At 50.0% G+C, this 13,569-nt stretch overlaps 1 protein-coding gene across 1 annotated transcript in view; it reads right to left on the reverse strand.

Moving 5' to 3' along the window:
* The window catches only part of LOC103587911 (protocadherin gamma-A12), a 70,840-nt gene that overhangs the window by 18,907 nt on the left and 38,364 nt on the right, over positions 1-13,569 (reverse strand). The gene's annotated exons all lie outside the window — the stretch shown is intronic.

Consider the following 13,569-nt stretch of genomic DNA (forward strand, 5'->3'; position numbering starts at 1 on the left):
GTGGCCTGCAGGGAGGACACGCGTGAGCCCTGCGTGCGTACCTAAGTCCTGTACATAGATGCGGTTCGGTGATGGGGCATAGGGCGGGCCGAGGATAACAGTGAAGTCACAGATCATGGGAGTGGGGAGAAACCGAAGAGGAAACCTAATGATCGGCGGAGCGTGCCGGGAGCAGGGGCCTAGGAGGCTGGCTGCAGGGGTGGATCTGTAACTGCCTCCACCCGGGAACCCCGACACCCGCGGAAACCGCCAGAAAACCACAAGAAGTTCAGCAGGGCCCCAGCCTTTTCTGAGTGTGGGGGCGGGGGCAGGTCCCACCACCCCTCGCCCACAATTGCCACCACCTCCCGGGGCTGGGAGCCCCACCCCCGCCTCCGCCACTCCTCTGGTTCCACGCAATCAGTCCAAATGGTCCCGAGAATCGGGTGGAGCGCAGCCAGTGGCCAATCCAGCCCGAGGGGAGTGGATGCAAGTTCAAAATCCCTTATGTGGACGGGCAGTTTCTCCAACGCCGCCCCCAGGGGTCACCATTATTGGCACCGAGGCCCTCACCTGGCTCCGCTCCCGCAGAGTGTTAGAGCGGGACCGGAAGGCGTCAGGCTCCAGCGCCAGAGCTGAGGGCTGCTGAACGCTGACGGGCCTTAGAAAAGTGAAGTCACTGCCGTCAGAGGCCGGTGAAAAGCACGTCCTGTAGCAATGGCTCTGCGAGTCTGTGGGCCGCAGTGTCACCTCCATGTATTTGAGCGTGCCATCTGCGCTCACCTGCAGGTTGGGGCTGGACTGCTTATAGAAGTCCCGGGTGGGTGAGTCCTGGCTCCTGCAGCACTGGCCTCCGTCCCCATCCCCATCTGCATGTCCCCGAAGGCACTTAGCTGACAGAAAAGTGAAGGTGACTAAAGATAAGAGACTGACAGCAGCTAGAGCCACAATGAGGTAAAGGGTAAGGTCTGAACGCTCAGGAGGTTGTGTGAGGAAGTCGCTGGATTTGGGCATTTCCTCAGGGTCCTCATCCTCCAGAACCAGCAGCACTGTGGCTGTAGAGGAGAGTGAAGGGTCACCATTGTCCCTCACCAGGACCACCACCTGCTGGGTGTCTGAGTCATCTTCCAGTAAGGCCCGGGCTGTGCGCACCTCACCAGTGTGTGTGGTTATGAGAAACAGTCCTGGGGCCGTGGACTGTGGCAACAGTGAATAGGAAAGCCATGCATTGTGGCCTGCATCAGCATCCACAGCTGTCACCTTGGTAACCAAGGACCCAGGAGGAGCTGAGCGAGGGAGACGCTGAGGAGCTGAGAGTTCCCACCCTGGCCGTGGGTACAGCACAGCTGGGGCATTATCATTCTGGTCCAGCACAAACACATGCAGAGATGTGTTGGCATGCAATGGGGGAGAACCAGAATCTCGAACCCCCACCACAATCTGCAACATCTGCAGCAATTCATAGTCAAAGGTACGCTGGGCAAAAACCCGTCCATCCTCAGGGTTGACATACACAAAGGAGGAAGCTGGGGCTCCCTGGATCTGACTCCCTAAAATGGAGTAGGTGAGGCGGGCATTATCCCCAATGTCTGGATCTGAGGCAGCCACGGTGCAGAGCAGGGAGCCCGGAGGCTGGTTTTCTGGAATGTAAGCAGTATAAAGCTGCTGGGTGAAGTCGGGTGCATTGTCATTAACATCTGAAATGTTGAGCCTGATGGTGAGATGTTTGTGCAGGGGAGGTGAGCCAGCATCACTGGCCAGCAGCTCAATGATATAGTGGGATATGGTCTCCCGATCTAAGGGCTGGCTGGTTAGCAGTGAGTAGTGGTTCTCAGAAGGCTTAATCTGAAATGGTAGGTCCGGAGAGATATCAAGGCTCACTTCACCATTTTTACCTGAGTCTCGATCTCGCACATTAAACAGCCCCACTACTGTGCCCACCGGTGTGTTCTCTAGGACAGGGTTGACCAAAGAGGCCAGTAGCACCTCTGGGGCATTGTCGTTGGTATCCCCCACATCCACTTGAATCACGCAGTGGCCCTCCATGGCTGGCTGTCCCTGGTCACGGGCTCTTGCATGTATTTCATAGAAACTTGACTCCTCAAAATCTACAGGACCCAACACATGGATTGTACCACTGCTAGGGTCCAGACCAAAGAGATTCCGCACTGCCTCAGATGTATGGTCTCCAAAGGAATAGTCTAGTTGGCCATTGGTGCCCTCATCTGGATCAGTGGCATTGAGGCGGAGCAGCAGTGTACCCATGGGTGCATTCTCTGGGAGTCCTACACGTAGAACTGAGGACTGGAAGGTTGGCGCATTATCATTGATGTCCAGCACGATGACAGAGATGAGGGTGGTCCCTGAGTGGGCTGGGGTACCCCCATCCACAGCAGTGAGCACCAGCTGATGTCTTGCCTGGGCTTCACGATCCAGTTGCTGCTCTAGCACCAGCTCTGGGAACAGCTTCCCATCTTTTAGGGTCTTCACATTCAGGGAGAAGTGGCTGCTGGGGCTTAGAACGTAAAAGCTCACAGTATTGGTGCCCACATCCGGATCCTGGGCACTATCCAGTGGGAATCTTGCCCCAGGTGCAGCTGATTCTGAGATGCGCATCTCTCGCTCAGGGGTGGCAAAGCTAGGAGAGTTGTCATTGAGATCCAGGATCTCTACCTCTACACGGATTAGCTCCAGGGGGTGTTCAGTCACCACCTGCACTGGCAGCAGGCAGCTGGTGCTGGCTCCACACAGGCTCTCTCGGTCAATCTTTTGATTCACTGCCAGAGCACCAGTCATCAAGCTCAGGGAAAAATAACGCCCATTCTCCTCAGAGCCCAACCGTAGTCGGCGGCTCAACAGATCTGTCACCTTTAAGCCCAGATCCTGAGCAACATTCCCCACCAGCGTCCCCGGCTCAGACTCTTCCACCACTGAGTAACGAAGCTGCCCAGACACCCAGCCCCAGCAGCACAAGGACAACATGCACAGCACTTGCCATTTCCCAGTGAGCTGTGGGGGTGTCTTGGGCCCCATGACCCAGAAGTCCCTTCCTGGAGAGTAACTCTGTGCTGTCCTGTCTCCAAGGTAGACTGAGGGCTTGGAATGCAGCAGCTGAAATCTCTTATGTCTCCTTATAGCCTCTTAAAAACTGCTCCGAGCTTTGCCTTCCTGCAGCAGTTCTTCTTAGTCACCGAATGGCGGGGGTGGGTGGCAGGGGGGGGAGGGAATTGAATCTGAGTGGAGCTGGGGAGCTGGAGGAGGAGAGGCAGGCATGAAGAGCAGATCCCCCACCTCAGCTCTGAGTCTGATTGGGCAAAAAGTCTGTCTGCTCTCAACCAATTATGAAGTCTCCCTCAGTCCTAGAAACCTGAGGAATAGGCGCTGCAAATCTGTCACAGGAGCCTCCTACCTCGCCACTCATTTTGTGCTACAGGTTGATTCAGCCCCCTTGGCAGCAAAGTTTGACAGCTCAGATGGTGCTCAACAGGGAAGACAAAGTGGTACAAAACTCCTCAGTGTTCTGTCCCAGGAGCTTCTTGCATGACTTCAGAAGCTTCCACTACTTTGCTTGAACTGACAAAATTTTGTCCTTCAGGGAGAGGCAAAGCCCATGTATTCCCCCCACCCTCCTCTAGCCTGCTGAATGCTGCTAAGGTGAGAGAAAAGATTTGTTAGGACCCTGTAAAGATTAGCCCTGACTCTCTAGCAATGCTTTGAGAAGAATCTTGATGTCAGCTGATGATTACAGAATTTAGGTTTTCTGAGAGTCCGGACTCAGAATGTGGAATGAACATTATAGTTTGTGGGTAGAGAAACATTTCTGGGGCTGATCCGGGTAACTCAGGAAGGTGGCCAAAGGCCAGGTGTGGCTTCTAGGCTTTATGGTTTTACCAAACTCAGAAGAACTCTACTTAAAGACTCTCAGAGTGGCTGTCTCTATGAATTCCTCAGCTGTAAACAAGTTTTCCAACATTAAGTGATTTCACCTTCCTTCCATCACTGCACCTAATTCAAATTCCAATAGGATTTGACCAGGAGTCCTACAGAACTGGACCAAAACATCTCTGCCACCACCTTGATGTGTGCTTCTCTAATCCCTTGGCTCTCTCCTCCTTTTGCTCTCTGCTGTTTCAGATAGAGGTCTCTTCACAGTGGGTTAGGGAGTATAAGATACTGTGGAGCAAAGATCTTAGTCCCCCTCAATCAATTGGGAAGTGGTAACCTAGAGTTAAGATACTTCAGAACCTGACTCCCTCATTAAGAAGAGTAGAGAAAGCAACCACCTGGGTTTAGATGATTGCCTAGTGCATGCTACCCTTGTGCACTATAGCCTGCTATGCTCCCACATTCCATCAGCATGCTTCCACAATAGCCTGGCTCTTGATCCCCTATTACTTTTATTTGTTACTCTCATATATGGGCATAGCCCACCCCCAAGTGCTAATCTGTGACAACTCCCTGGTTAATTCACAAAACACATCTAAAGCACAGCATCTACTGCATAGTTACCACTCACAAAAATGGTGACATGACTATGGGCTCTTACAGAGAGACCAGTACTCTTTGGGACATGACCCAGCCATATGCCTGGATCAGAACAATCCTCAAGCATTGGCTGAGCCTGCAAAGATCTCACCTCTAGCCCATAGAGAAGATCAGAGGGTGGACAGCTTGGGCGAACAGGCTCCCCTGCCATAGGTGCACTGGGTGACTTCACCATCATGAAGCTATCACTCCGAGTGGGTGCAGAAGCCAAGGGTGTACAGCCATGAGAGTGGCCTCCCACATCAACAAACTTGATAGGATCATCTGACCCTAGCTGGATTCGGAGGATCCCATTGGAAGGAGGAAGCCCCTCCCTCCTTCGAGATCTGGTCAGACAGGCACAGGTGCCAGCCGGAAAACAGGTCACTCCGCAGGCAGCCCCACGAAGACACTTAGACAGTAATGCCACGAATGAACCAAAGGAGACAAAGCAAATCGCCACTAGGGATACAGCCAAGTAAAGGGTCAGACGGGATTCTCCTTCCCTTGGAGCTGATGATTCTCGAAGATCAGGGACAACTGGATGAGTGTCTTCCTCTAAGGACACTAGGAGAGTAACAGAGGTAGAGAGTGGTGGGCTACCACTATCCTTCACCACAATGACCAGCTTCTGTGGTGGGAGATCGGCTGGGATGGGAACAGCCGTCCGCACCTCCCCAGCATATCGAGAGACTGCAAACAGGCTGGGATCTGGGGCCTCCAGGAGCTGATAGGAAACCCAAGCATTGTAACCTGAATCCAAGTCCACAGCGGTCACCTTTGTGACCAGGTGGCCAGCACCAACTGATGGAGGCAGTGCTTGGGGACATAAGGAACCAGGCCTGGCCCGAGGGCGGAGCACAGCTGGGGCATTGTCATTGAGGTCCAACACAAATAGACGAACTGTCACAGTGCTGCTAAGGGGTGGGTTGCCCCGGTCCCGGGCCTGCACCTCAAACTGCAGTGTCTGTGTTTGCTCATAGTCAAAGGATCGAGTAGCATGAACAGCTCCTGTCTGGGGGTTCAGAGAGATGAAGGAAGAAGCTGACACATCTCGATTTCTGGGCTCTAGGAGAGAGTAGGAGATAAGTGCATTCAAGCCAGAGTCTGGGTCAGAGGCTGCAAGAGAGCAAAGCAGGTCCCCTGGGCGATTGTTCTCAGGAACAAACACCTCATGTGACCTCTGGAAGAAGGAGGGTGGGTTGTCATTCACATCAGAAATATTGAGGAAAATAGTCCTGTGGGTACTCAAAGGAGGGTTCCCAGCATCAGAAGCAGTGACCATGATGTCATAGCTGGATTTGGCCTCTCTGTCCAATGGCCCAGCAGTCACCAGGGAGAACTGGTTCCTGAAGGCAGATTTTAGGGAAAATGGCAAGTGGTCAGGAATACGGAGGCTAACATCTCCATTTGACCCTGAGTCAGGGTCCTGCACACTGATGAGTGCCACCACAGTGCCAGGTTCTGCGCTCTCAGGGAGAGTTCCAAGCTCTGAGGTCACTGTGATGTGTGGGGCATTGTCATTAACATCCAGGAGATCAACCCGAAGGCTGCAATGTTGCTCCATGGCTGGAGAACCCCCATCACGAGCCCGCACATCAAATTCATAGTAATTCTCACTCTCAAAGTCTAGTGGCCCCTGAAGGGTAAGTTTTCCAGTAGTGGGGTGCAGGCTAAAGAGGTTTCTTACACGATCAGGGGTGTGACCACTGAAAGAAAAGGTGACGTTACCACTGGGACCCAGGTCCGGGTCAGAGGCATTGAGCTGGATGAGTACCATACCGGCTGGCGCGCTCTCCAACACGCTAATCCTGTAGCTGGATTGCTGGAAAGCCGGGGCGTTGTCGTTTACGTCCAGTACGGATACCCGGAGCTCCGCGGTGCCAGATCTCGGGGGGTTCCCTCCATCCACAGCAGTCAGCACCAGGCGGTAGTCCGATTGCTTCTCCCGATCCAAAGGCTTCTCCAGGAGCAGCTCTGGGACTAGGCTGCCGTCGCTGCGCTTCTTGACATCCAGTGCAAAGTGTTCATTGGAGCTCAGTCTATAGCTGCTAATGGAATTGCTCCCCACATCTGCATCCTGAGCCTTTTCCAAGGGGAAACGCTGTCCTGGAGGAGCTGCCTCCCCAATCTCCAAGTCCAGATGCTGCCGCGGAAATCGGGGGGCGTGATCATTCACATCTACGATCTCTACCTCTGCTCGGTACATTTCCAGAGGCCCTTCGGTTACAAACTCCAGGGGCACGATGCAGCTGGCACTGAGCCCACATAGTGCCTCTCGATCGATTGGATTCTTGATAAGCAGGGCTCCGCTGTCCAAATCCACACGGAAGTGTCTTTGGTTCACTTCTCCAGCGACCTGCAGCCTGCGAGCTGACAGACTCTCTGTATCCAGCAGAAAATCTTGGGCGACATTCCCTACAAAAGTCCCTTCCTGTGACTCCTCTGGGACCGGGTAGCGGATCTGCCCACAAACGTAACCCAGGTGGCAAAAGAGGAACAAAAGAGTAGTCCCCCGCCAGATTTCTACCCAGCTTCTCACCTTGCGGAGCATTGCTGCCACCCGCTAATTCTCTACTTGGTCTTGAGAAGCGGAAGAAGCCGACCCGCCCCAAATGGCCACAGCAGCTGGAGACACCTATCTCCCTTTCCCCGCGCCAGCTCTGGCGCGGCTGGGCCGGCGCCGCAAGGGTTACGCGCCGTTTTTTGCTGGTGGCGGGGTAGATTTGTCTGCCTCTCACCACCCGATTGGCAGACAGCGGCTCCTGGGCTCAGCCAATAGGCTGAGCAGAGAACGTCCCAACAGCAGCAGGGTTAATGCGTCGCAGCATTGGGGGTGAAAAAACCGAAGCAGGGGAGAAAAAACACCCAACCTATCTTTTCACCTCCCTCCTGCTCAACAACATTTCTTTCCACAGCTATTACCTCTGTGGAGAGGCAGACAACATACATGTATTTTTTTTTTTCTAACACACAAACCTACCCCGCCCCTTTTCGGAGGGGAAACCAGCTACAGCCTGAGCCCTAGCAACCTGCAGCCCAGAGAGCGAGTAGCCATTTGAGACTAGCCACTTTGTTCAAGCCAGTGTTGTCATCAACCAATATTCTAAACAAGTAGCTTCTGTCTCAATCTGATTGTATTAGAGCAACAGCTAATTAGAAGCACTGCCATGTACTCCAAACTCTGCCTCTCTGCAGATTATTCAGAAACATATCCATCTCTTTGCAGAAAGGGCTTACACATTAATGTAGCCAATTAAATCTATGCAGTTCACGTTTTTATTGTAACAGGAGGCACAGCAGAAACCAAACCTCTCTTATTCAGACATTTGCTAGTGATACATTAAATTACCATTCATTGATTTCAAGGACAGTATGGAAGCAGGGTGGAGAAAGCCAGGAGAGGGAGATGCTCCAAAACAGTAAAGTATCAGTGTGTCTGGGAGGTGCTAAGGACTAGATCTCATTACCTGGCAGAATGCTAATGTTCACAGATTTAACAGCTTCCTTGAATGATTGGGATCAGCTACCAAAAGCATAGTGCTACAAATCTCCTTTATTTGACACCTCAGTATTCTTGATATGTTGTTAATTACCAACAGAGACCATTTCAAAAGAGCAAGCTTTCACTTTGCACCAGAGGGTCTCTTGGGGCTGGAGACTTGATCTCACCCCATCCCCCACTCCTCATTCAGCCCTCCCAACAGCCTGGCTATTACCTTGCACAAGCACAGAAACACAGCACATTTCACACTGTAGGTACCTCCAAGCTGTAATCTGAGTGGCAAAGACACCAAATCACAGAGAAAGAGAAAAGTCCAGCCTGGTCTGGACATGAGATTTCTTAGTTCATCCAAATCCTTACCTAGGTTATCACTGGCTGCCAAAACCACAGCAAAAACTGGGTTCTTATCCTCCCCAATTTTTTCCAAACCCTTGATCCTCGGGAATATCCTTTTGGCTATGGTGAGCTAGCAACCAACATTCTGGTCTCAAAGGCTTTCTGTGTTATTTTTTTTTAAAATTAACCTTCTCCAATGGGAATGATGAAGTTGTAAATCAGCCAGACCTACCTATCTCAGTGGAGGACATCATTATTCACCCAGCTGCCTTGACTCATTCTTGTCTCTCACTTCCTATATCATGTCAATCAACAAGTCCTGATGATTTTATTGTAGTAATTTCCCTCCATCTGCACTGCCACTGTTCTGGTTCAAGCATTTATCAGTCTTCTCAAACATTGCAATAACCTTCTAACTGGTCTCTTTTACTCTAGTTGCAATATCCCCAATGCATTTCACTTATGGCTGCCAGAATAATCTTTCTAAAACAAACAAAAAACCCTGATGACATCATACATATGTCAGTTCAAAATTCTGCAATGACTATATTCTATATGGAATAAAATCGAAACTCCTTGGCATGGCCTAAAGGTAACTCAAGATCTAACTCCTGCCTACTTGCTTCACCTCATCTTCTGCAGACTGTCTGTTTTACACACACACTTTAAGGTTCAGCAATAATGAAATACCATTATTCCCCTGCATGAATTTCCTGCAATGGCCTCTCCCTGCCCCCCTCTCCCCTTTACTATTTGACAAACTACTACTCAATGGTTAGTGTTTTTGTTTTTTGTTTTGGGGCAGCTGGCTGGTTAGGGTATCCAAACCCTAGATCTTGGTGTGCTCTAACCAACTGAGCTAACTGGCCAGCCCAATCTTTATTTCACTTAGCTCAAGCATCACCACCTCTGTGAAGTCTTGCTGATTGCCCCAGGCTGACTTAGATGTTTCTTCCCCTTTGTCCTCACTTCTTCTTGTATTATGCAGATCTCCATTATTATCGTTTTTTTTTTTTTTTTGTAGGTCTGTGTCCCATGGTACTGTGTACCATAATGGCAGGACAGTGTCCTTTTATCTTTTATAGTGTCTGGCATATAGGGATGCTAATAAATGTTGAGTATAATTTATTAGCTCAACACATTTATTGAATACTTGCTACATATGGGCACTTTATATGCGTAACTTCATTCTCAAAACAATTTTCCAAAGTAGATGTTATCTTTATTTTATAATAGAGGAAATGAGTTCAGAGAGGTTGAGACTTGTCTAAAGCTAAACAACCGGTACATGCAGTACTATATTACATTTACATGTTCACACCAAAACAAACAAGCACACAATCTGATTTACTAAAATTGAAGCATCATAAAGCCTTAATCCTACATACCATTGATTTGACCTTTTTATGCCAAGTAGGTGACTCTCCCATCTGCAGATTTTTGGACAGATTTATCGATATGTAATTTATATACCATACAATTCACCTATTTAAAGTGTACAATTCAATGGTTTTGGTACATTTACAAATACTAAAGTGATGCAATTATCATCTAATTATAGAAATCACAATCTAATTATAGAAAATTTTTGTCATACCCAAAAGAAACTCAATACCCATTGTCCAACTCTAGATTTTTTAAAATAGCTGCTGAAGTGCTAGTGGTTTAGGAAGATTTTCTCTTTAGATGACTTAAATCCCATCTTGTGTCTTCCCTACAGTGCTCTTCTAGAGCTACTCTATGTAATACTTTAAGGCTCCTGGGAGTCTTATTACATTATATCATCATTAATCTTGGGCCGGCCCGTGGCTCACTCGGTAGAGTGCGGTGCTGATTAATCTTATAAAACACTTGTTATTCCCATTTTGCAAAGAGAAAAAGGTGTAGAAAGGAAATTGAGTAACTTGGGCAAGGACTCATAGTTGATAAGTGGACCTTGTTTGTTTACAGATCCAAGTGTTGATAGCAATAATGCATGTAGTAACAAAATAACAGTAGTTCTCCCACAATTAAGAGTATATGTAGTTTTCTCTCGGAGGCAAAGGCCTTGCAGTCATCTGCATACCATCTGGAATGAATGAATGTTTTACCTTTCTAAGGATATGAATTTATCTACCTTTCACATCATGTGTCTACCTAAGAAAAATAGTGCTGGGAGGATAGGGAATAGCACTGAAAGCACAAAAAGTACTCCCATTTTGTATTTTATGTTCTTTTGGGTTGTCTAGATTTATTTTTAAAGTAAATTATTACTTTTATAATTAATGGTGATTATTTTTGGGTTTGGGGATTATAATTAGTTCTAATTTTTTCCTTTATACTTTTCTGTATTTTCCAAATTTTCTACAATGCACATGAATCACTATTATAACATAAAAATATTTTGTAAGTAATCTGCACATCATTTCCAGTAGTATGCTTGAAATAAAGTTTAAAGGATGCCTAGAACTTTATTTCACTCATAGAAAATATCTGAGAATGAGATAAAGTATCTGTCTGTCAAAGAATGATCCAAAACCATTAGTTTCAATGCAGATGTAGCAATCACTTGAAAGGTGGACAAATGGGGTAGTTTCTTTATTCCTAGTAGCTGTCACTAGTTAGAGGTATCCCTCAGCTCGTTCGGAATACAAATAATACCAAGTTTAACTCTAAGTGCTGAGATCTTGGATGACAGTTTAAGGCCCCCCCCCGCCCCCCAGCAAGATTGGTTAGTTGTGATGGCAAATGAGTGCTGAGGGTGTGAATTGGGTTCACAGATGAGTCAAGTAACTCTGCCCAGAAATGGTACTACAAACCATGCTCTGGCGGCCCACCGTCTTCACAAAGCCACTAAGTTTGATATAAGAAGGGCCAGGTGAAAGTGTGGACAGTAAACATCAGGAAAACATCTTCATCATTAAAAGCAACTTCATACCTTCCTGAACATCATGCAGGAATCAAAACGCATTAATAGGGTTCAGGGATGACTTGCTAATCCTTACCTGTCCGGGAGGGGCGCTCTCTGCACCCAGCACCTGCCTATAGAACACAGGATCGCAGCTCCGCAGTGTGTTCTGGCGACTGGCCAGTGGGCTGGCGGCACCAGGTTTCTTCAGCAGCGGGTCGCTGCGGCGCGAGTCCGTGGTGAGGTACACCTGGTGGTAAAGGTGCGGAGGCATCAGGCCTCCCCGCACTGCGTCCGCGTGCAAGGAGGGTCCTGGTGTTCTGTACAGAGAGCTCACTGGGGCTCGGTATAGGTCCCTAGACTGCTTCCACTTGTAAACTTTGAATATGATCACTCCCAACACTGTGACTGCGAACCCCACAGAGACCAGGATTAGAGAAAGAAGGAGATAAAAGGTGAGATTTTTATTCTGCTCTCGGGGGACAGAGCCTGAGGGGAACTCAGCCCGGGCTTCGGGAGATTCCTCGGTTACTGACACAGTTAGGGTAGCGGTGGTGGACAGTGATGGCTCCCCATTGTCTTTGATCAAGATGGTGAGAGTTTGCCGGGGCGAATCTGTGTCCTGGACCAGGCGGACAGTGCTGACTTGACCTGTGTGAAGACCCACAGCGAAAAGGCTCTGGTTGGGGGCTCCCAGGAGGCTGTAAGAGAGCCAGGCATTGTGCCCTGCATCCGCGTCCCAGCCTACCACCCGCGAGACCACGTGGCCCACAGCGGTGTCTCTAGGCAGCATCTCTACCGAGCTCCTGCCGGGCCGGGGGTATAGGACCTGGGGGGCGTTGTCATTGCGGTCAGTGACAAATATGTTCACGCTGATGTTGGTGGCAAGGGCGGGGCTACCCCCGTCGCTGATATGAGCTGTTAATTCGAACTCCCGCTGATCCTCGTAGTCCAGGGGCACTAAGGATGACACAACCCCACTGTCACGACTTATTGTGAAATAGCGACCCACTAGCCCAGTTTCAGCTCCCTGCTCCAGGAGAAAGAAGGAAAGGCGAGCATTCTGTGGGGCATCGGGGTCCCAGACACTTATGTTTAGTATTGGAACCCCGGGGAGGTTGTTTTCCTCGACATAAACGTCGTAGGAAGATTGGGAAGATTGTGGAGGGTTGTCGTTGATGTCGGACACTTGTACCCGCACTGTAGTAAGGGCTGAGAGGGAAGGGGCTCCCGCGTCTCGAGCCATGATGCTGAGGTTGTATTCTGGCACGGTCTCCCGATCCAGGACTGCACTGGTTTTCAAAGTGAAGTAATTCTTGAGGGAAGAAGTGAGGCTGAAGGGGAGACCTGGTGGAACCTCGCAAGTCACCAGCCCGTTCTCACCAGCATCCAGATCGGTCACACTGAGCAAAGCGATGACAGTGCCCAGAGGGGCATCCTCGGGAACTGGGCTGTACACGGAGGTCACTGTAATCTCCGGGGCATTGTCATTCACATCTACAACCTCTACTAATACTTTGCAATGTGCTCCTTCGGGATTGGCGCCCTTGTCTTTGGCCTGGATGTAAATCTCGTGGAGTTTCGTGTCTTCAAAGTCCAGTCGACCCTTGATTGTCAGCACACCAGTTACAAGGTCTAAAGCGAATAGTTCCCGCACGCCGGCGCGGTTGTGGCTGCCGAAGGAGTAAACGATTTCACCATTGGGGCCTTCGTCCAGATCCGTTGCATGGACTTGGACCACGCTAGTGCCGGGGGGTGCATCCTCCAGGATGCGCGCCCGGTACAAAGACTGGTTGAAAGCAGGCGCATTGTCATTCGCGTCCAGCACAGTGATTCGAATAGGAAGGCTGGCGGAGCGAGCCGGTGTTCCTCCGTCCAACGCCGTCAGCACCAACTGGAGACGTGGCTCTCGTTCCCTGTCCAGGGCGCGTTCCAGCACCAGCTCAGCGTACTTGGTGCTATCTTCCCGCGTCTGCACGCGAAGCGCAAAGTACTCATTTTGGCTCAGCTCATAGGTTTGTAAAGAGTTGCTTCCCACATCGGGATCGTGCGCGCTCTCGAGCGGAAAGCGCGTCCCTGGCGCCACGGCCTCGCTAATCTCCAATTTCATTTCCCGGGTACGGAAAGAGGGATTATTGTCGTTGATGTCCTGGATCACCACTTCCGCGCTGAACAGCTCCAGCGGGTTCTCCACCACCAACTCCAGAGTAACAGTGCAGGAGGGCAGTGTCCCACACAGCTCCTCTCTGTCCAGACGGTCGTTCACGAACATCTCTCCGGTCTCCCGGTTCACCTCAAAGAATTTTCGGCTAGCTCCGGACACCACCCGGAGCCTGCG

This window comes from Galeopterus variegatus, unplaced genomic scaffold, assembly GCF_000696425.1.
Source record: "Galeopterus variegatus unplaced genomic scaffold, G_variegatus-3.0.2 Scaffold502, whole genome shotgun sequence".
In the NCBI taxonomy this organism is placed as follows: Eukaryota; Metazoa; Chordata; class Mammalia; order Dermoptera; family Cynocephalidae; genus Galeopterus; species Galeopterus variegatus.